Source organism: Ambystoma mexicanum, chromosome 1p, assembly GCF_040938575.1.
Source record: "Ambystoma mexicanum isolate Mex_15411 chromosome 1p, UKY_AmexF1_1, whole genome shotgun sequence".
Taxonomy (NCBI): Eukaryota; Metazoa; Chordata; class Amphibia; order Caudata; family Ambystomatidae; genus Ambystoma; species Ambystoma mexicanum.
In genome coordinates this window covers 1473757601-1473781565 of record NC_090921.1, presented here as the reverse complement: position 1 = coordinate 1473781565, position 23965 = coordinate 1473757601, and the positions used below count along the sequence as shown (strand labels likewise).

At 42.8% G+C, this 23965-nt stretch overlaps 5 non-coding genes across 5 annotated transcripts; all 5 read right to left on the bottom strand.

The window, feature by feature from the left end:
• Window positions 1-1766: 1766 nt before the first annotated feature.
• TRNAI-AAU (transfer RNA isoleucine (anticodon AAU)) lies at window positions 1767-1840 on the bottom strand. Its single transcript has one exon. It is a non-coding gene; the product is annotated as a tRNA-Ile (tRNA).
• Window positions 1841-7239: 5399 nt separating this feature from the next.
• On the bottom strand, window positions 7240-7313 carry TRNAI-AAU (transfer RNA isoleucine (anticodon AAU)). The gene has a single exon. It is a non-coding gene; the product is annotated as a tRNA-Ile (tRNA).
• A 2250-nt stretch (window positions 7314-9563) lies between these two features.
• TRNAI-AAU (transfer RNA isoleucine (anticodon AAU)) lies at window positions 9564-9637 on the bottom strand. The gene has a single exon. It is a non-coding gene; the product is annotated as a tRNA-Ile (tRNA).
• A 4331-nt stretch (window positions 9638-13968) lies between these two features.
• On the bottom strand, window positions 13969-14042 carry TRNAI-AAU (transfer RNA isoleucine (anticodon AAU)). Its single transcript has one exon. It is a non-coding gene; the product is annotated as a tRNA-Ile (tRNA).
• A 4344-nt stretch (window positions 14043-18386) lies between these two features.
• TRNAI-AAU (transfer RNA isoleucine (anticodon AAU)) lies at window positions 18387-18460 on the bottom strand. Its single transcript has one exon. It is a non-coding gene; the product is annotated as a tRNA-Ile (tRNA).
• Window positions 18461-23965: the final 5505 nt, after the last annotated feature.

Genomic DNA, 23965 nt, shown 5'->3' with positions numbered 1-23965 from the left:
CAAATACAACCCTTATCCTCACCACAACATTGGTTATGTCCGCAGCAGTACTGACCCGTGACTATGTATGCACAGCTGCTTCCAACAAAACAGCAATCTTGTGTTAGTAACTCTAAAGCTGTGAGTGCCAATTCTGCATCAATCTCATGCTTCTGCAGAAATATTTCCCAAAATGACAAAGTGGCCAATACGGGCATCGAACCCGTGACCTTGGCGTTCACGCTCTAACCAACTGAGCTAACCGTCCAGCTGAGAGTCCTGTTTCTGACCGGAGCATAAGAGGGAGGCCAGTTGCAGGGCGATTTTTTCTTCCCTTGGAAAAAAAATGCCTAAGTCATTCACACATAAAACCCTTATCCTCACAACAACCTAAAGAAAAACTACATGTGATCTGAAGGAAATTCATGAATATGACAATTATCTTCAAACTGACTTGTAGCCTGCATCACATTTAAGTAGAACTGGGACAAAGAAGGTTAAATGCATCTCATTGGTCATTTCCCACAGCAGTACTGACCTGTGACCATTTATGGACTGCTGCTTCCAACAAAACAGCAAACTAGTCATAGTAAATCTAAAGCTGTGGGTGGGAATTCTGCATCAATCTCATGCTTCTGCAGAAATATTTTCCAAATTGACAAAGTGGCCAATACTGGGATCAAATCCGCTAACTTGGCGTGATTAGCACCATGCTCAGTCAGAAAAAGTATGCCTTCTGACTGGAGCATAGGAGGGAGGCCAGTTGCAGGGGGGAGTTTTCTTCCCTTGAAAGAAAATGTCTAACTCATTCACAAATACAACCCTTATCCTCACAAAAACATTGGTTATGTCCCGCAGCAGTACTGACCCGTGACCATGTATGCACAGCTGCTTCCAACAAAACAGCAATCTTGTGTTAGTAACTCTAAAGCTGTGAGTGCCAATTCTGCATCAATCTCATGCTTCTGCAGAAATATTTCCCAAAATGACAAGGAGGCCACTACGGGGACCCGTGACCTTGCCATTATTAGCACCACGCTCTAACCAAATGAGCTAAACAGCCAGCTGAGAGTTTTGTTTCTGACTCAAGCATAAGCAGGAGGCCAGTTGTAGGGGGATGTTTTCTTCCCTTGGAAAAAAAATGCCTAACTCATTCACACAGACAACCCTTATCCTCACAACAACCTAAAGAAAAACTCCATGTGATCTGAAGGAAATTCATGAATATTACAATTATCTTCAAACTGACTTGTGGCCTGCATCACATTTAGGTAGTACTGCGACAAAGAAGGTTAAATGCATCTCATTGGTCATTTCCCACAGCAGTACTGACCTGTGACCATTTATGGACTGCTGCTTCCAACAAAACAGCAAACTTGTCATAGTAAATCTAAAGCTGTGGGTGGGAATTCTGCATCAATCTAATGCTTCTGCAGACATTTTTCCCAAATTGACGAAGTGGCCAATACTGGGATCAAATTCACTAACTTGGCGTGATTAGCACCATGCTCAGTCAGAAAAAGTATGCTTCTGACTGGAGCATAGGAGGGAGGCCAGTTGCAGGGGGGAGTTTTCTTTCCTTGAAAGAAAATGCCTAACTCATTCACAAATACAACCCTTATCCTCACCACAACATTGGTTATGTCCGCAGCAGTACTGACCCGTGACTATGTATGCACAGCTGCTTCCAACAAAACAGCAATCTTGTGTTAGTAACTCTAAAGCTGTGAGTGCCAATTCTGCATCAATCTCATCCTTCTGCAGAAATATTTCCCAAAATGACAAAGTGGCCAATACGGGGATCGAACCCGTGACCTTGGCGTTATTAGCACCACACTCTAACCAACTGAGCTAACCGGCCAGCTGAGAGGCATATTAATGACTGGACCATAAGAGGGAGGCCAGTTGCAGGGGGGTTTTTTCTTCCCTTGGAAAAAAAATGCCTAACTCATTCACACATAAAACCCTTATCCTCACAACAACCTAAAGAAAAACTACATGTGATCTGAAGGAAATTCATTAATATGACAATTATCTTCAAACTGACTTGTAGCCTGCATCACATTTAAGTAGAACTGGGACAAAGAAGGTTAAATGCATCTCATTGGTCATTTCCCACAGCAGTACTGACCTGTGACCATTTATGGGCTGCTGCTTCCAACAACACAGCAAACTTGTCATAGTAAATCTAAAGCTGTGCGTGGGAATTCTGCATCAATCTCATGCTTCTGCAGAAATATTTCCCAAATTGACAAAGTGGCCAATACTGGGATCAAATTCGCTAACTTGGCGTGATTAGCACCATGCTCAGTCAGAAAAAGTATGCCTTCTGACTGGAGCATAGGAGGGAGGCCAGTTGCAGGGGGGAGTTTTCTTCCCTTGAAAGAAAATGCCTAACTCATTCACAAATACAACCCTTATCCTCACAACAACATTGGTTATGTCCGCAGCAGTACTGACCCGTGACTATGTATGCACAGCTGCTTCCAACAAAACAGCAATCTTGTGTTAGTAACTCTAAAGCTGTGAGTGCCAATTCTGCATCAATCTCATGCTTCTGCAGAAATATTTCCCAAAATGACAAAGTGGCCAATACGGGGATCGAACCCGTGACCTTGGCGTTATTAGCACCACGCTCTAACGGGCCAGCTGAGAGTCCTGTTTCTGACTAGAGCATAAGAGGAAGGCCAGTTGCATGGGGATTTTTTCTTCCCTTGGAAAAATGATGCCTAACTCATTCACACATAAAACCCTTATCCTCACAACAACTTAAAGAAAAACTACATGTGATCTGAAGGAAATTCATGAATATGACAATTATCTTCAAACTGACTTGTAGCCTGCATCACATTTAAGTAGAACTGGGACAAAGAAGGTTAAATGCATCTCATTGGTCATTTCCCACAGCAGTACTGACCTGTGACCATTTATGGACTGCTGCTTCCAACAAAACAGCAAACTAGTCATAGTAAATCTAAAGTTGTGGGTGGGAATTCTGCATCAATCTCATGCTTCTGCAGAAATATTTCCCAAATTGACAAAGTGGCCAATACTGGGATCAAATTCGCTAACTTGGCGTGATTAGCACCATGCTCAGTCAGAAAAAGTATGCCTTCTGACTGGAGCATAGGAGGGAGGCCAGTTGCAGGGGGGAGTTTTCTTCCCTTGAAAGAAAATGCCTAACTCATTCACAAATACAACCCTTATCCTCACAACAACATTGGTTATGTCCCGCAGCAGTACTGACCCGTGACCATGTATGCACAGCTGCTTCCAACAAAACAGCAATCTTGTGTTAGTAACTCTAAAGCTGTGAGTGCCAATTCTGCATCAATCTCATGCTTCTGCAGAAATATTTCCCAAAATGACAAAGTGGCCAATACGGGGATCGAACCCGTGACCTTGGCGTTATTAGCACCACGCTCTAACCGGCCAGCTGAGAGTCCTTTTTCTGACTGGAGCATAAGAGGGAGGCCAGTTGCAGGGGGATTTTTTCTTCCCTTGGAAAAAAAATGCCTAACTCATTCACACATAAAACCCTTATCCTCACAACAACCTAAAGAAAAACTACATGTGATCTGAAGGAAATTCATGAATATGACAATTATCTTCAAACTGACTTGTAGCCTGCATCACATTTAAGTAGAACTGGGACAAAGAAGGTTAAATGCATCTCATTGGTCATTTCCCACAGCAGTACTGACCTGTGACCATTTATGGACTGCTGCTTCCAACAAAACAGCAAACTGGTCATAGTAAATCTAAAGTCGTGGGTGGGAATTCTGCATCAATCTCATGCTTCTGCAGAAATATTTCCCAAATTGACAAAGTGGCCAATACTGGGATCAAATTCGCTAACTTGGCGTGATTAGCACCATGCTCAGTCAGAAAAAGTATGCCTTCTGACTGGAGCATAGGAGGGAGGCCAGTTGCAGGGGGGAGTTTTCTTCCCTTGAAAGAAAATGCCTAACTCATTCACAAATACAACCCTTATCCTCACAACAACATTGGTTATGTCCGCAGCAGTACTGACCCGTGACTATGTATGCACAGCTGCTTCCAACAAAACAGCAATCTTGTGTTAGTAACTCTAAAGCTGTGAGTGCCAATTCTGCATCAATCTCATGCTTCTGCAGAAATATTTCCCAAAATGACAAAGTGGCCAATACGGGGATCAAACCTGTGACCTTGGCATGATTAGCACCACGCTCTAACCAACTGAGCTAACCGGCCAGCTGAGAGGCATATTTCTGACTGGAGCATAAGAGGGAGGCCAGTTGCAGGGGGATTTTTTCTTCCCTTGGAAAAAAATGCCTAACTCATTCACACATAAAACCCTTATCCTCACCACAACCTAAAGAAAAACTACATGTGATCTGAAGGAAATTCACGAATATGATAATTATCTTCAAACTGACTTGTAGCCTGCATCACATTTAAGTAGAACTGGGACAAAGAAGGTTAAATGCATCTCATTGGTCATTTCCCACAGCAGTACTGACCTGTGACCATTTATGGACTGCTGCTTCCAACAAAACAGCAAACTAGTCATAGTAAATCTAAAGCTGTGGGTGGGAATTCTGCATCAATCTCATGCTTCTGCAGAAATATTTCCCAAATTGACAAAGTGGCCAATACTGGGATCAAATTCGCTGACTTGGCGTGATTAGCACCATGCTCAGTCAGAAAAAGTATGCCTTCTGACTGGAGCATAGGAGGGAGGCCAGTTGCTGGGGGTAGTTTTCTTCCCTTGAAAGAAAATGCCTAACTCATTCACAAATACAACCCTTATCCTCACAACAACATTGGTTATGTCCCGCAGCAGTACTGACCCGTGACCATGTATGCACAGCTGCTACCAACAAAACAGCAATCTTGTGTTAGTAACTCTAAAGCTGTGAGTGCCAATTCTGCATCAATCTCATGCTTCTGCAGAAATATTTCCCAAAATGACAAAGTGGCCAATACGGGGATCCAACCCGTGACATTGGCGTTATTAGCACCACGCTCTAACCAACTGAGCTAACCGGCCAGCTGAAATTCTTTTTCCCTTGGAAAAAAAATGCCTAACTCATTCACACATAAAACCCTTATCCTCACAACAACCTAAAGAAAAACTACATGTGATCTGAAGGAAATTCATGAATATGACAATTATCTTCAAACTGACTTGTAGCCTGCATCACATTTAAGTAGAACTGGGACAAAGAAGGTTAAATGCATCTCATTGGTCATTTCCCACAGCAGTACTGACCTGTGACCATTTATGGACTGCTGCTTCCAACAAAACAGCAAACTAGTCATAGTAAATCTAAAGCTGTGGGTGGGAATTCTGCATCAATCTCATGCTTCTGCAGAAATATTTCCCAAATTGACAAAGTGGCCAATACTGGGATCAAATTCGCTAACTTGGCGTGATTAGCACCATGCTCAGTCAGAAAAAGTATGCCTTCTGACTGGAGCATAGGAGGGAGGCCAGTTGCAGGGGGGAGTTTTCTTCCCTTGAAAGAAAATGCCTAACTCATTCACAAATACAACCCTTATCCTCACAACAACATTGGTTATGTCCGCAGCAGTACTGACCCGTGACTATGTATGCACAGCTGCTTCCAACAAAACAGCAATCTTGTGTTAGTAACTCTAAAGCTGTGAGTGCCAATTCTGCATCAATCTCATGCTTCTGCAGAAATATTTCCCAAAATGACAAAGTGGCCAATACGAGGATCGAACCCGTGACCTTGGCGTTAGTAGCACCACGCTCTAACCGGCCAGCTGAGAGTCCTGTTTCTGACTGGAGCATAAGAGGGAGGCCAGTTGCAGGGGATTTTTTCTTCCCTTGGAAAAAAAATGCCTAAGTCATTCACACATAAAACCCTTATCCTCACAACAACCTAAAGAAAAACTACATGTGATCTGAAGGAAATTCATGAATATGACAATTATCTTCAAACTGACTTGTAGCCTGCATCACATTTAAGTAGAACTGGGACAAAGAAGGTTAAATGCATCTCATTGGTCATTTCCCACAGCAGTACTGACCTGTGACCATTTATGGACTGCTGCTTCCAACAAAACAGTAAACTAGTCATAGTAAATCTAAAGTTGTGGGTGGGAATTCTGCATCAATCTCATGCTTCTGCAGAAATATTTCCCAAATTGACAAAGTGGCCAATACTGGGATCAAATTCGCTAACTTGGCGTGATTAGCACCATGCTCAGTCAGAAAAAGTATGCCTTCTGACTGGAGCATAGGAGGGAGGCCAGTTGCAGGGGGGAGTTTTCTTCCCTTGAAAGAAAATGCCTAACTCATTCACAAATACAACCCTTATCCTCACAACAACATTGGTTATGTCTGCAACAGTACTGACCCGTGACTATGTATGCACAACTGCTTCCAACAAAACAGCAATCTTGTGTTAGTAACTCTAAAGCTGTGAGTGCCAATTCTGCATCAATCTCATGCTTCTGCAGAAATATTTCCCAAAATGACAAAGTGGCCAATACGAGGATCGAACCCGTGACCTTGGCGTTAGTAGCACCACGCTCTAACCGGCCAGCTGAGAGTCCTGTTTCTGACTGGAGCATAAGAGGGAGGCCAGTTGCAGGGGGATTTTTTCTTCCCTTGGAAAAAAAATGCCTAAGTCATTCACACATAAAACCCTTATCCTCACAACAACCTAAAGAAAAACTACATGTGATCTGAAGGAAATTCATGAATATGACAATTATCTTCAAACTGACTTGTAGCCTGCATCACATTTAAGTAGAACTGGGACAAAGAAGGTTAAATGCATCTCATTGGTCATTTCCCACAGCAGTACTGACCTGTGACCATTTATGGACTGCTGCTTCCAACAAAACAGTAAACTAGTCATAGTAAATCTAAAGTTGTGGGTGGGAATTCTGCATCAATCTCATGCTTCTGCAGAAATATTTCCCAAATTGACAAAGTGGCCAATACTGGGATCAAATTCGCTAACTTGGCGTGATTAGCACCATGCTCAGTCAGAAAAAGTATGCCTTCTGACTGGAGCATAGGAGGGAGGCCAGTTGCAGGGGGGAGTTTTCTTCCCTTGAAAGAAAATGCCTAACTCATTCACAAATACAACCCTTATCCTCACAACAACATTGGTTATGTCCCGCAGCAGTACTGACCCGTGACCATGTATCAGCAATCTTGTGTTAGTACCTCTAAAGCTGTGAGTGCCAATTCTGCATCAATCTGATGCTTCTGCAGAAATATTTCCCAAAATGACAAAGTGGCCAATACGGGGATCGAACCCGTGACCTTGGCGTTATTAGCACCACGCTCTAACCTACTGAGCTAACCGGCCAGCTGAGAGTCTTTTTCCCTTGGAAAAAAAATGCCTAACTCATTCACACATAAAACCCTTATCCTCACAACAACCTAAAGAAAAACTACATGTGATCTGAAGGAAATTCATGAATATGACAATTATCTTCAAACTGACTTGTAGCCTGCATCACATTTAAGTAGAACTGGGACAAAGAAGGTTAAATGCATCTCATTGGTCATTTCCCACAGCAGTACTGACCTGTGACCATTTATGGACTGCTGCTTCCAACAAAACAGCAAACTAGTCATAGTAAATCTAAAGCTGTGGGTGGGAATTCTGCATCAAGCTCATGCTTCTGCAGAAATATTTCCCAAATTGACAAAGTGGCCAATACTGGGATCAAATTCGCTAACTTGGCGTGATTAGCACCATGCTCAGTCAGAAAAAGTATGCCTTCTGACTGGAGCATAGGAGGGAGGCCAGTTGCAGGGGGGAGTTTTCTTCCCTTGAAAGAAAATGCCTAACTCATTCACAAATACAACCCTTATCCTCACAACAACATTGGTTATGTCCGCAGCAGTACTGACCCGTGACTATGTATGCACAGCTGCTTCCAACAAAACAGCAATCTTGTGTTAGTAACTCTAAAGCTGTGAGTGCCAATTCTGCATCAATCTCATGCTTCTGCAGAAATATTTCCCAAAATGACAAAGTGGCCAATACGGGGATCGAACCCGTGACCTTGGCGTTATTAGCACCACGCTCTAACGGGCCAGCTGAGAGTCCTGTTTCTGACTGGAGCATAAGAGGAAGGCCAGTTGCAGGGGGATTTTTTCTTCCCTTGGAAAAAAAATGCCTAACTCATTCACACATAAAACCCTTATCCTCACAACAACCTAAAGAAAAACTACATGTGATCTGAAGGAAATTCATGAATATGACAATTATCTTCAAACTGACTTGTAGCCTGCATCACATTTAAGTAGAACTGGGACAAAGAAGGTTAAATGCATCTCATTGGTCATTTCCCACAGCAGTACTGACCTGTGACCATTTATGGACTGCTGCTTCCAACAAAACAGCAAACTAGTCATAGTAAATCTAAAGTTGTGGGTGGGAATTCTGCATCAATCTCATGCTTCTGCAGAAATATTTCCCAAATTGACAAAGTGGCCAATACTGGGATCAAATTCGCTAACTTGGCGTGATTAGCACCATGCGCAGTCAGAAAAAGTATGCCTTCTGACTGGAGCATAGGAGGGAGGCCAGTTGCAGGGGGGAGTTTTCTTCCCTTGAAAGAAAATGCCTAACTCATTCACAAATACAACCCTTATCCTCACAACAACATTGGTTATGTCCCGCAGCAGTACTGACCCGTGACCATGTATGCACAGCTGCTTCCAACAAAACAGCAATCTTGTGTTAGTAACTCTAAAGCTGTGAGTGCCAATTCTGCATCAATCTCATGCTTCTGCAGAAATATTTCCCAAAATGACAAAGTGGCCAATACGGGGATCGAACCTGTGACCTTGGCGTTATTAGCACCACGCTCTAACCGGCCAGCTGAGAGTCCTTTTTCTGACTGGAGCATAAGAGGGAGGCCAGTTGCAGGGGGATTTTTTCTTCCCTTGGAAAAAAAATGCCTAACTCATTCACACATAAAACCCTTATCCTCACAACAACCTAAAGAAAAACTACATGTGATCTGAAGGAAATTCATGAATATGACAATTATCTTCAAACTGACTTGTAGCCTGCATCACATTTAAGTAGAACTGGGACAAAGAAGGTTAAATGCATCTCATTGGTCATTTCCCACAGCAGTACTGACCTGTGACCATTTATGGACTGCTGCTTCCAACAAAACAGCAAACTGGTCATAGTAAATCTAAAGTTGTGGGTGGGAATTCTGCATCAATCTCATGCTTCTGCAGAAATATTTCCCAAATTGACAAAGTGGCCAATACTGGGATCAAATTCGCTAACTTGGCGTGATTAGCACCATGCTCAGTCAGAAAAAGTATGCCTTCTGACTGGAGCATAGGAGGGAGGCCAGTTGCAGGGGGGAGTTTTCTTCCCTTGAAAGAAAATGCCTAACTCATTCACAAATACAACCCTTATCCTCACAACAACATTGGTTATGTCCGCAGCAGTACTGACCCGTGACTATGTATGCACAGCTGCTTCCAACAAAACAGCAATCTTGTGTTAGTAACTCTAAAGCTGTGAGTGCCAATTCTGCATCAATCTCATGCTTCTGCAGAAATATTTCCCAAAATGACAAAGTGACCAATACAGGGATCAAACCTGTGACCTTGGCGTTATTAGCACCACGCTCTAACCAACTGAGCTAACCGGCCAGCTGAGAGGCATATTTCTGACTGGAGCATAAGAGGGAGGCCAGTTGCATGGGGATTTTTTCTTCCCTCGGAAAAAAATGCCTAACTCATTCACACATAAAACCCTTATCCTCACAACAACCTAAAGAAAAACTACATGTGATCTGAAGGAAATTCACGAATATGACAATTATCTTCAAACTGACTTGTAGCCTGTATCACATTTAAGTAGAACTGGGACAAAGAAGGTTAAATGCATCTCATTGGTCATTTCCCACAGCAGTACTGACCTGTGACCATTTATGGACTGCTGCTTCCAACAAAACAGCAACCTAGTCATAGTAAATCTAAAGCTGTGAGTGCCAATTCTGCATCAATCTCATCCTTCTGCAGAAATATTTCCCAAAAAGACAAAGTGGCCAATACGGGGATCGAACCCGTGACCGTCCAGCTGAGAGGCTATTTCTAACTGGAGCATAAGAGGGAGGCCAGTTGCAGGGGGATTTTTTCTTCCCTTGGAAAAAAAATGCCTAACTCATTCACACATAAAACCCTTATCCTCACAACAACCTAAAGAAAAACTACATGTGATCTGAAGGAAATTCACGAATATGACAATTATCTTCAAACTGACTTGTAGCCTGCATCACATTTAAGTAGAACTGGGACAAAGAAGGTTAAATGCATCTCATTGGTCATTTCCCACAGCAGTACTGACCTGTGACCATTTATGGACTGCTGCTTCCAACAAAACAGGAAACTAGTCATAGTAAATCTAAAGCTGTGGGTGGGAATTCTGCATCAATCTCATGCTTCTGCAGAAATATTTCCCAAATTGACAAAGTGGCCAATACTGGGATCACATTCGCTAACTTGGCGTGATTAGCACCATGCTCAGTCAGAAAAAGTATGCCTTCTGACTGGAGCATAGGAGGGAGGACAGTTGCAGGGGGAAGCTTTCTTCCCTTGAAAGAAAATGCCTAACTCATTCACAAATACAACCCTTATCCTCACAACAACATTGGTTATGTCCCGCAGCAGTACTGACCCGTGATCATGTATGCACAGCTGCTTCCAACAAAACAGCAATCTTGTGTTAGTAACTCTAAAGCTGTGAGTGCCAATTCTGCATCAATCTCATGCTTCTGCAGAAATATTTCCCAAAATGACAAAGTGGCCAATACGGGCATCGAACCCGTGACCTTGGCGTTATTAGTACGACGCTCTAACCAACTGAGCTAACCGTCCAGCTGAGAGTCCTGTTTCTGACTGGAGCATAAGAGGGAGGCCAGTTGCAGGGCGATTTTTTCTTCCCTTGGAAAAAAAATGCCTAAGTCATTCAAACAACAAACCCTTATCCTCACAACAACCTAAAGAAAAACTACATGTGATCTGAAGGAAATTCATGAATATGACAATTATCTTCAAACTGACTTGTAGCCTGCATCACATTTAAGTAGAACTGGGACAAAGAAGGTTAAATGCATCTCATTGGTCATTTCCCACAGCAGTACTGACCTGTGACCATTTATGGACTGCTGCTTCCAACAAAACAGCAAACTAGTCATAGTAAATCTAAAGCTGTGGGTGGGAATTCTGCATCAATCTCATGCTTCTGCAGAAATATTTTCCAAATTGACAAAGTGGCCAATACTGGGATCAAATCCGCTAACTTGGCGTGATTAGCACCATGCTCAGTCAGAAAAAGTATGCCTTCTGACTGGAGCATAGGAGGGAGGCCAGTTGCAGGGGGGAGTTTTCTTCCCTTGAAAGAAAATGCCTAACTCATTCACAAATACAACCCTTATCCTCACAACAACATTGGTTATGTCCCGCAGTAGTACTGACCCGTGACCATGTATGCACAGCTGCTTCCAACAAAACAGCAATCTTGTGTTAGTAACTCTAAAGCTGTGAGTGCCAATTCTGCATCAATCTCATGCTTCTGCAGAAATATTTCCCAAAATGACAAGGAGGCCAATACGGGGACCCGTGACCTTGCCATTATTAGCACCACGCTCTAACCAAATGAGCTAAACAGCCAGCTGAGAGTTTTGTTTCTGACCCAAGCATAAACAGGAGGCCAGTTGTAGGGGGATGTTTTCTTCCCTTGGAAAAAAAATGCCTAACTCATTCACACAGACAACCCTTATCCTCACAACAACCTAAAGAAAAACTCCATGTGATCTGAAGGAAATTCATGAATATTACAATTATCTTCAAACTGACTTGTGGCCTGCATCACATTTAGGTAGTACTGCGACAAAGAAGGTTAAATGCATCTCATTGGTCATTTCCCACAGCAGTACTGACCTGTGACCATTTATGGACTGCTGCTTCCAACAAAACAGCAAACTTGTCATAGTAAATCTAAAGCTGTGGGTGGGAATTCTGCATCAATCTAATGCTTCTGCAGACATTTTTCCCAAATTGACAAAGTGGCCAATACTGGGATCAAATTCACTAACTTGGCGTGATTAGCACCATGCTCAGTCAGAAAAAGTATGCTTCTGACTGGAGCATAGGAGGGAGGCCAGTTGCAGGGGGGAGTTTTCTTTCCTTGAAAGAAAATGCCTAACTCATTCACAAATACAACCCTTATCCTCACCACAACATTGGTTATGTCCGCAGCAGTACTGACCCGTGACTATGTATGCACAGCTGCTTCCAACAAAACAGCAATCTTGTGTTAGTAACTCTAAAGCTGTGAGTGCCAATTCTGCATCAATCTCATGCTTCTGCAGAAATATTTCCCAAAATGACAAAGTGGCCAATACGGGCATCGAACCCGTGACCTTGGCGTTCACGCTCTAACCAACTGAGCTAACCGTCCAGCTGAGAGTCCTGTTTCTGACCGGAGCATAAGAGGGAGGCCAGTTGCAGGGCGATTTTTTCTTCCCTTGGAAAAAAAATGCCTAAGTCATTCACACATAAAACCCTTATCCTCACAACAACCTAAAGAAAAACTACATGTGATCTGAAGGAAATTCATGAATATGACAATTATCTTCAAACTGACTTGTAGCCTGCATCACATTTAAGTAGAACTGGGACAAAGAAGGTTAAATGCATCTCATTGGTCATTTCCCACAGCAGTACTGACCTGTGACCATTTATGGACTGCTGCTTCCAACAAAACAGCAAACTAGTCATAGTAAATCTAAAGCTGTGGGTGGGAATTCTGCATCAATCTCATGCTTCTGCAGAAATATTTTCCAAATTGACAAAGTGGCCAATACTGGGATCAAATCCGCTAACTTGGCGTGATTAGCACCATGCTCAGTCAGAAAAAGTATGCCTTCTGACTGGAGCATAGGAGGGAGGCCAGTTGCAGGGGGGAGTTTTCTTCCCTTGAAAGAAAATGTCTAACTCATTCACAAATACAACCCTTATCCTCACAAAAACATTGGTTATGTCCCGCAGCAGTACTGACCCGTGACCATGTATGCACAGCTGCTTCCAACAAAACAGCAATCTTGTGTTAGTAACTCTAAAGCTGTGAGTGCCAATTCTGCATCAATCTCATGCTTCTGCAGAAATATTTCCCAAAATGACAAGGAGGCCACTACGGGGACCCGTGACCTTGCCATTATTAGCACCACGCTCTAACCAAATGAGCTAAACAGCCAGCTGAGAGTTTTGTTTCTGACTCAAGCATAAGCAGGAGGCCAGTTGTAGGGGGATGTTTTCTTCCCTTGGAAAAAAAATGCCTAACTCATTCACACAGACAACCCTTATCCTCACAACAACCTAAAGAAAAACTCCATGTGATCTGAAGGAAATTCATGAATATTACAATTATCTTCAAACTGACTTGTGGCCTGCATCACATTTAGGTAGTACTGCGACAAAGAAGGTTAAATGCATCTCATTGGTCATTTCCCACAGCAGTACTGACCTGTGACCATTTATGGACTGCTGCTTCCAACAAAACAGCAAACTTGTCATAGTAAATCTAAAGCTGTGGGTGGGAATTCTGCATCAATCTAATGCTTCTGCAGACATTTTTCCCAAATTGACGAAGTGGCCAATACTGGGATCAAATTCACTAACTTGGCGTGATTAGCACCATGCTCAGTCAGAAAAAGTATGCTTCTGACTGGAGCATAGGAGGGAGGCCAGTTGCAGGGGGGAGTTTTCTTTCCTTGAAAGAAAATGCCTAACTCATTCACAAATACAACCCTTATCCTCACCACAACATTGGTTATGTCCGCAGCAGTACTGACCCGTGACTATGTATGCACAGCTGCTTCCAACAAAACAGCAATCTTGTGTTAGTAACTCTAAAGCTGTGAGTGCCAATTCTGCATCAATCTCATCCTTCTGCAGAAATATTTCCCAAAATGACAAAGTGGCCAATACGGGGATCGAACCCGTGACCTTGGCGTTATTAGCACCACACTCTAACCAACTGAGCTAACCGGCCAGCTGAGAGGAATATTAATGACTGGACCATAAGAGGGAGGCCAGTTGCAGGGGGGTTTTTTCTTCCCTTGGAAAAAAAATGCCTAACTCATTCACACAGACAACCCTTATCCTCACAACAACCTAAAGAAAAACTCCATGTGATCTGAAGGAAATTCATGAATATTACAATTATCTTCAAACTGACTTGTGGCCTGCATCACATTTAGGTAGTACTGCGACAAAGAAGGTTAAATGCATCTCATTGGTCATTTCCCACAGCAGTACTGACCTGTGACCATTTATGGGCTGCTGCTTCCAACAACACAGCAAACTTGTCATAGTAAATCTAAAGCTGTGAGTGCCAATTCTGCATCAATCTCATCCTTCTGCAGAAATATTTCCCAAAATGACAAAGTGGCCAATATGACCTTGGCGTTATTAGCACCACACTCTAACCAACTGAGCTAACCGGCCAGCTGAGAGGCATATTAATGACTGGACCATAAGAGGGAGGCCAGTTGCAGGGGGATTTTTTCTTCCCTTGGAAAAAAATGCCTAACTCATTCACACATAAAACCCTTATCCTCACAACAACCTAAAGAAAAACTACATGTGATCTGAAGGAAATTCATGAATATGACAATTATCTTCAAACTGACTTGTAGCCTTCATCACATTTAAGTAGAACTGGGACAAAGAAGGTTAAATGCATCTCATTGGTCATTTCCCACAGCAGTACTGACCTGTGACCATTTATGGACTGCTGCTTCCAACAAAACAGCAAACTAGTCATAGTAAATCTAAAGCTGTGGGTGGGAATTCTGCATCAATCTCATGCTTCTGCAGAAATATTTCCCAAATTGACAAAGTGGCCAATACTGGGATCAAATCCGCTAACTTGGCGTGATTAGCACCATGCTCAGTCAGAAAAAGTATGCCTTCTGACTGGAGCATAGGAGGGAGGCCAGTTGCAGGGGGGAGTTTTCTTCCCTTGAAAGAAAATGCCTAACTCATTCACAAATACAACCCTTATCCTCACAACAACATTGGTTATGTCCCGCAGCAGTACTGACCCGTGACCATGTATGCACAGCTGCTTCCAACAAAACAGCAATCTTGTGTTAGTAACTCTAAAGCTGTGAGTGCCAATTCTGCATCAATCTCATGCTTCTGCAGAAATATTTCCCAAAATGACAAGGAGGCCAATACGGGGACCCGTGACCTTGCCATTATTAGCACCACGCTCTAACCAAATGAGCTAAACAGCCAGCTGAGAGATTTGCTTCTGACTAAAGCATAAGCAGGAGGCCAGTTGTAGGGGGATGTTTTCTTCCCTTGGAAAAAAAATGCCTAACTCATTCACACAGACAACCCTTATCCTCACAACAACCTAAAGAAAAACTCCATGTGATCTGAAGGAAATTCATGAATATTACAATTATCTTCAAACTGACTTGTGGCCTGCATCACATTTAGGTAGTACTGCGACAAAGAAGGTTAAATGCATCTCATTGGTCGTTTCCCACAGAAGTACTGACCTGTGACCATTTACGGACTGCTGCTTCCAACAAAACAGCAAACTTGTCATAGTAAATCTAAAGCTGTGGGTGGGAATTCTGAATCAATCTAATGCTTCTGCAGACATTTTTTCCCAAATTGACAAAGTGGCCAATACTGGGATCAAATTCTCTAACTTGGCGTGATTAGCACCATGCTCAGTCAGAAAAAGTATGCTTCTGACTGGAGCATAGGAGGGAGGCCATTTGCAGGGGGGATTTTCTTTCCTTGAAAGAAAATGCCTAACTCATTCACAAATACAACCCTTATCCTCACAACAACATTGGTTATGTCCGCAGCAGTACTGACCCGTGACTATGTATGCACAGCTGCTTCCAACAAAACAGCAATCTTGTGTTAGTAACTCTAAAGCTGTGAGTGCCAATTCTGCATCAATCTCATCCTTCTGCAGAAATATTTCCCAAAATGACAAAGTGGCCAATACGGGGATCGAACCCGTGACCTTGGCGTTATTAGCACCACGCTCTAACGGGCCAGCTGAGAGTCCTGTTTCTGACTAGAGCATAAGAGGAAGGCCAGTTGCAGGGGGATTTTTTCTTCCCTTGGAAAAAAAATGCCTAACTCATTCACACATAAAACCCTTATCCTCACAACAACCTAAAGAAAAACTACATGTGATCTGAAGGAAATTGATGAATATGACAATTATCTTCAAACTGACTTGTAGCCTGCATCACATTTAAGTAGAACTGGGACAAAGAAGGTTAAATGCATCTCATTGGTCATTTCCCACAGCAGTACTGACCTGTGACCATTTATGGACTGCTGCTTCCAACAAAACAGCAAACTAGTCATAGTAAATCTAAAGCTGTGGGTGGGAATTCTGCATCAATCTCATGCTTCTGCAGAAATATTTCCCAAATTGACAAAGTGGCCAATACTGGGATCAAATTCGCTAACTTGGCGTGATTAGCACCATGCTCAGTCAGAAAAAGTATGCCTTCTGTCTGGAGCATAGGAGGGAGGCCAGTTGCAGGGGGGAGTTTTCTTCCCTTGAAAGAAAATGCCTAACTCATTCACAAATACAACCCTTATCCTCACAACAACATTGGTTATGTCCGCAGCAGTACTGACCCGTGACTATGTATGCACAGCTGCTTCCAACAAAACAGCAATCTTGTGTTAGTAACTCTAAAGCTGTGAGTGCCAATTCTGCATCAATCTCATGCTTCTGCAGAAATATTTCCCAAAATGACAAAGTGGCCAATACAAGGATCGAACCCGTGACCTTGGCGTTATTAGCACCACGCTCTAACCGGCCAGCTGAGAGTCCTGTTTCTGACTGGAGCATAAGAGGGAGGCCAGTTGCAGGGGGATTTTTTCTTCCCTTGGAAAAAAAATGCCTAAGTCATTCACACATAAAACCCTTATCCTCACAACAACCTAAAGAAAAACTACATGTGATCTGAAGGAAATTCATGAATATGACAATTATCTTCAAACTGACTTGTAGCCTGCATCACATTTAAGTAGAACTGGGACAAAGAAGGTTAAATGCATCTCATTGGTCATTTCCCACAGCAGTACTGACCTGTGACCATTTATGGACTGCTGCTTCCAACAAAACAGCAAACTAGTCATAGTAAATCTAAAGTTGTGGGTGGGAATTCTGCATCAATCTCATGCTTCTGCAGAAATATTTCCCAAATTGACAAAGTGGCCAATACTGGGATCAAATTCGCTAACTTGGCGTGATTAGCACCATGCTCAGTCAGAAAAAGTATGCCTTCTGACTGGAGCATAGGAGGGAGGCCAGTTGCAGGGGGGAGTTTTCTTCCCTTGAAAGAAAATGCCTAACTCATTCACAAATACAACCCTTATCCTCACAACAACATTGGTTATGTCCGCAGCAGTACTGACCCGTGACTATGTATGCACAACTGCTTCCAACAAAACAGCAATCTTGTGTTAGTAACTCTAAAGCTGTGAGTGCCAATTCTGCATCAATCTCATGCTTCTGCAGAAATATTTCCCAAAATGACAAAGTGGCCAATACTGGGATCGAACATGTGACCTTGGCGTTATTAGCACCACGCTCTAACCCACTGAGCTAACCAGCCAGCTGAGAAGCACATTTCTGACTGGAGCATAAGAGGGAGGCCAGTTGCAGGGGGATTTTTTCTTCCCTTGGAAAAAAATGCCTAACTCATTCACACATAAAACCCTTATCCTCACAACAACCTAAAGAAAAACTACATGTGATCTGAAGGAAATTCACGAATATGACAATTATCTTCAAACTGACTTGTAGCCTGCATCACATTTAAGTAGAACTGGGACAAAGAAGGTTAAATGCATCTCATTGGTCATTTCCCACAGCAGTACTGACCTGTGACCATTTATGGACTGCTGCTTCCAACAAAACAGCAAACTAGTCATAGTAAATCTAAAGCTGTGGGTGGGAATTCTGCATCAATCTCATGCTTCTGCAGAAATATTTCCCAAATTGACAAAGTGGCCAATACTGGGATCAAATTCGCTGACTTGGCGTGATTAGCACCATGCTCAGTCAGAAAAAGTATGCCTTCTGACTGGAGCATAGGAGGGAGGCCAGTTGCAGTGGGTAGTTTTCTTCCCTTGAAAGAAAATGCCTAACTCATTCACAAATACAACCCTTATCCTCACAACAACATTGGTTATGTCCCGCAGCAGTACTGACCCGTGACCATGTATGCACAGCTGCTACCAACAAAACAGCAATCTTGTGTTAGTACCTCTAAAGCTGTGAGTGCCAATTCTGCATCAATCTGATGCTTCTGCAGAAATATTTCCCAAAATGACAAAGTGGCCAATACGGGGATCGAACCCGTGACCTTGGCGTTATTAGCACCACGCTCTAACCTACTGAGCTAACTGGCCAGCTGAGAGTCTTTTTCCCTTGGAAAAAAAATGCCTAACTCATTCACACATAAAACCCTTATCCTCACAACAACCTAAAGAAAAACTACATGTGATCTGAAGGAAATTCACGAATATGACAATTATCTTCAAACTGACTTGTAGCCTGCATCACATTTAAGTAGAACTGGGACAAAGAAGGTTAAATGCATCTCATTGGTCATTTCCCACAGCAGTACTGACCTGTGACCATTTATGGACTGCTGCTTCCAACAAAACAGCAAACTAGTCATAGTAAATCTAAAGCTGTGGGTGGGAATTCTGCATCAATCTCATGCTTCTGCAGAAATATTTCCCAAATTGACAAAGTGGCCAATACTGGGATCAAATTCGCTAACTTGGCGTGATTAGCACCATGCTCAGTCAGAAAAAGTATGCCTTCTGACTGGAGCATAGGAGGGAGGCCAATTGCAGGGGGGAGTTTTCTTCCCTTGAAAGAAAATGCCTAACTCATTCACAAATACAACCCTTATCCTCACAACAACATTGGTTATGTCCGCAGCAGTACTGACCTGTGACTATGTATGCACAGCTGCTTCCAACAAAACAGCAATCTTGTGTTAGTAACTCTAAAGCTGTGAGTGCCAATTCTGCATCAATCTCATGCTTCTGCAGAAATATTTCCCAAAATGACAAAGTGGCCAATACGGGGATCGAACCCGTGACCTTGGCATTATTAGCACCATGCTCTAACGGGCCAGATGAGAGTCCTGTTTCTGACTGGAGCATAAGAGAAAGGCCAGTTGCAGGGGGATTTTTTCTTCCCTTGGAAAAAAAATGCCTAACTCATTCACACATAAAACCCTTATCCTCACAACAACCTAAAGAAAAACTACATGTGATCTGAAGGAAATTCATGAATATGACAATTATCTTCAAACTGACTTGTAGCCTGCATCACATTTAAGTAGAACTGGGACAAAGAAGGTTAAATGAATCTCATTGGTCATTTCCCACAGCAGTACTGACCTGTGACCATTTATGGACTGCTGCTTCCAACAAAACAGCAAACTAGTCATAGTAAATCTAAAGTTGTGGGTGGGAATTCTGCATCAATCTCATGCTTCTGCAGAAATATTTCCCAAATTGACAAAGTGGCCAATACTGGGATCAAATTCGCTAACTTGGCGTGATTAGCACCATGCTCAGTCAGAAAAAGTATGCCTTCTGACTGGAGCATAGGAGGGAGGCCAGTTGCAGGGGGGAGTTTTCTTCCCTTGAAAGAAAATGCCTAACTCATTCACAAATACAACCCTTATCCTCACAACAACATTGGTTATGTCCCGCAGCAGTACTGACCCGTGACCATGTATGCACAGCTGCTTCCAACAAAACAGCAATCTTGTGTTAGTAACTCTAAAGCTGTGAGTGCCAATTCTGCATCAATCTCATGCTTCTGCAGAAATATTTCCCAAAATGACAAAGTGGCCAATACGGGGATCGAACCCGTGACCTTGGCGTTATTAGCACCACGCTCTAACCGGCCAGCTGAGATTCCTTTTTCTGACTGGAGCATAAGAGGGAGGCCAGTTGCAGGGGGATTTTTTCTCCCCTTGGAAAAAAAATGCCTAACTCATTCACACATAAAACCCTTATCCTCACAACAACCTAAAGAAAAACTACATGTGATCTGAAGGAAATTCATGAATATGACAATTATCTTCAAACTGACTTGTAGCCTGCATCACATTTAAGTAGAACTGGGACAAAGAAGGTTAAATGCATCTCATTGGTCATTTCCCACAGCAGTACTGACCTGTGACCATTTATGGACTGCTGCTTCCAACAAAACAGCAAACTGGTCATAGTAAATCTAAAGTTGTGGGTGGGAATTCTGCATCAATCTCATGCTTCTGCAGAAATATTTCCCAAATTGACAAAGTGGCCAATACTGGGATCAAATTCGCTAACTTGGCGTGATTAGCACCATGCTCAGTCAGAAAAAGTATGCCTTCTGACTGGAGCATAGGAGGGAGGCCAGTTGCAGGGGGGAGTTTTCTTCCCTTGAAAGAAAATGCCTAACTCATTCACAAATACAACCCTTATCCTCACAACAACATTGGTTATGTCCGCAGCAGTACTGACCCGTGACTATGTATGCACAGCTGCTTCCAACAAAACAGCAATCTTGTGTTAGTAACTCTAAAGCTGTGAGTGCCAATTCTGCATCAATCTCATGCTTCTGCAGAAATATTTCCCAAAATGACAAAGTGGCCAATACGGGGATCAAACCTGTGACCTTGGCGTTATTAGCGCCACGCTCTAACCAACTGAGCTAAACAGCCAGCTGAGAGGCATATTTCTGACTGGAGCATAAGAGGGAGGCCAGTTGCAGGGGGATTTTTTCTTCCCTTGGAAAAAAATGCCTAACTCATTCACACATAAAACCCTTATCCTCACAACAACCTAAAGAAAAACTACATGTGATCTGAAGGAAATTCACGAATATGACAATTATCTTCAAACTGACTTGTAGCCTGTATCACATTTAAGTAGAACTGGGACAAAGAAGGTTAAATGCATCTCATTGGTCATTTCCCACAGCAGTACTGACCTGTGACCATTTATGGACTGCTGCTTCCAACAAAACAGCAAACTAGTCATAGTAAATCTAAAGCTGTGGGTGGGAATTCTGCATCAATCTCATGCTTCTGCAGAAATATTTCCCAAATTGACAAAGTGGCCAATACTGGGATCAAATTCGCTGACTTGGCGTGATTAGCACCATGCTCAGTCAGAAAAAGTATGCCTTCTGACTGGAGCATAGGAGGGAGGCCAGTTGCTGGGGGTAGTTTTCTTCCCTTGAAAGAAAATGCCTAACTCATTCACAAATACAACCCTTATCCTCACAACAACATTGGTTATGTCCCGCAGCAGTACTGACCCGTGACCATGTATGCACAGCTGCTACCAACAAAACAGCAATCTTGTGTTAGTAACTCTAAAGCTGTGAGTGCCAATTCTGCATCAATCTCATGCTTATGCAGAAATATTTCCCAAAATGACAAAGTGGCCAATACGGGTATCCAACCCGTGACCTTGGCATTATTAGCACCACGCTCTAACCAACTGAGCTAACCGGCCAGCTGAAAGTATTTTTCCCTTGGAAAAAAAATGCCTAACTCATTCACACATAAAACCCTTATCCTCACAACAACCTAAAGAAAAACTCCATGTGATCTGAAGGAAATTCATGAATATGACAATTATCTTCAAACTGACTTGTAGCCTGCATCACATTTAAGTAGAACTGGGACAAAGAAGGTTAAATGCATCTCATTGGTCATTTCCCACAGCAGTACTGACCTGTGACCATTTATGGACTGCTGCTTCCAACAAAACAGCAAACTAGTCATAGTAAATCTAAAGCTGTGGGTGGGAATTCTGCATCAATCTCATGCTTCTGCAGAAATATTTCCCAAATTGACAAAGTGGCCAATACTGGGATCAAATTCGCTAACTTGGCGTGATTAGCACCATGCTCAGTCAGAAAAAGTATGCCTTCTGACTGGAGCATAGGAGGGAGGCCAGTTGCAGGGGGGAGTTTTCTTCCCTTGAAAGAAAATGCCTAACTCATTCACAAATACAACCCTTATCCTCACAACAACATTGGTTATGTCCGCAGCAGTAATGACCCGTGACTATGTATGCACAGCTGCTTCCAACAAAACAGCAATCTTGTGTTAGTAACTCTAAAGCTGTGAGTGCCAAATCTGCATCAATCTCATCCTTCTGCAGAAATATTTCCCAAAATGACAAAGTGGCCAATACGGGGATCGAACCCGTGACGTTATTAGCACCACGCTCTAACCAACTGAGCTAACCGGCCAGCTGAGAGGCTTTTTCTAACTGGAGCATAAGAGGGAGGCCAGTTGCAGGGGGATTTTTTCTTCCCTTGGAAAAAAAATGCCTAACCCATTCACACATAAAACCCTTATCCTCACAACAACCTAAAGAAAAACTACATGTGATCTGAAGGAAATTCACGAATATGACAATTATCTTCAAACTGACTTGTAGCCTGCATCACATTTAAGTAGAACTGGGACAAAGAAGGTTAAATGCATCTCATTGGTCATTTCCCACAGCAGTACTGACCTGTGACCATTTATGGACTGCTGCTTCCAACAAAACAGGAAACTAGTCATAGTAAATCTAAAGCTGTGGGTGGGAATTCTGCATCAATCTCATGCTTCTGCAGAAATATTTCCCAAATTGACAAAGTGGCCAATACTGGGATCACATTCGCTAACTTGGCGTGATTAGCACCATGCTCAGTCAGAAAAAGTATGCCTTCTGACTGGAGCATAGGAGGGAGGACAGTTGCAGGGGGGAGCTTCCTTCCCTTGAAAGAAAATGCCTAACTCATTCACAAATACAACCCTTATCCTCACAACAACATTGGTTATGTCCCGCAGCAGTACTGACCCGTGACCATGTATGCACAGCTGCTTCCAACAAAACAGCAATCTTGTGTTAGTAACTCTAAAGCTGTGAGTGCCAATTCTGCATCAATCTCATGCTTCTGCAGAAATATTTCCCAAAATGACAAAGTGGCCAATACAGGCATGACCTTGGCGTTATTAGTACCACGCTCTAACCAACTGAGCTAACTGTCCAGCTGAGAGTCCTGTTTCTGACTGGAGCATAAGAGGGAGGCCAGTTGCAGGGCGATTTTTTCTTCCCTTGGAAAAAAAATGCCTAACTCATTCACACATAAAACCCTTATCCTCACAACAACCTAAAGAAAAACTACATGTGATCTGAAGGAAATTCATGAATATGACAATTATCTTCAAACTGACTTGTAGCCTGCATCACATTTAAGTAGAACTGGGACAAAGAAGGTTAAATGCATCTCATTGGTCATTTCCCACAGCAGTACTGACCTGTGACCATTTATGGACTGCTGCTTCCAACAAAACAGCAAACTAGTCATAGTAAATCTAAAGCTGTGGGTGGGAATTCTGCATCAATCTCATGCTTCTGCAGAAATATTTCCCAAATTGACAAAGTGGCCAATACTGGGATCAAATTCGCTAACTTGGCGTGATTAGCACCATGCTCAGTCAGAAAAAGTATGCCTTCTGACTGGAGCATAGGAGGGAGGCCAGTTGCAGGGGGGAGTTTTCTTCCCTTGAAAGAAAATGCCTAACTCATTCACAAATACAACCCTTATCCTCACAACAACATTGGTTATGTCTGCAGTAGTACTGACCCGTGACTATGTATGCACAGCTGCTTCCAACAAAACAGCAATCTTGTGTTAGTAACTCTAAAGCTGTGAGTGCCAATTCTGCATCAATCTCATCCTTCTGCAGAAATATTTCCCAAATTGACAAAGTGGCCAATACTGGGATCAAATTCGCTAACTTGGCGTGATTAGCACCATGCTCAGTCAGAAAAAGTAAGCCTTCTGACTGGAGCATAGGAGGGAGGCCAGTTGCAGGGGGATTTTTTCTTCCC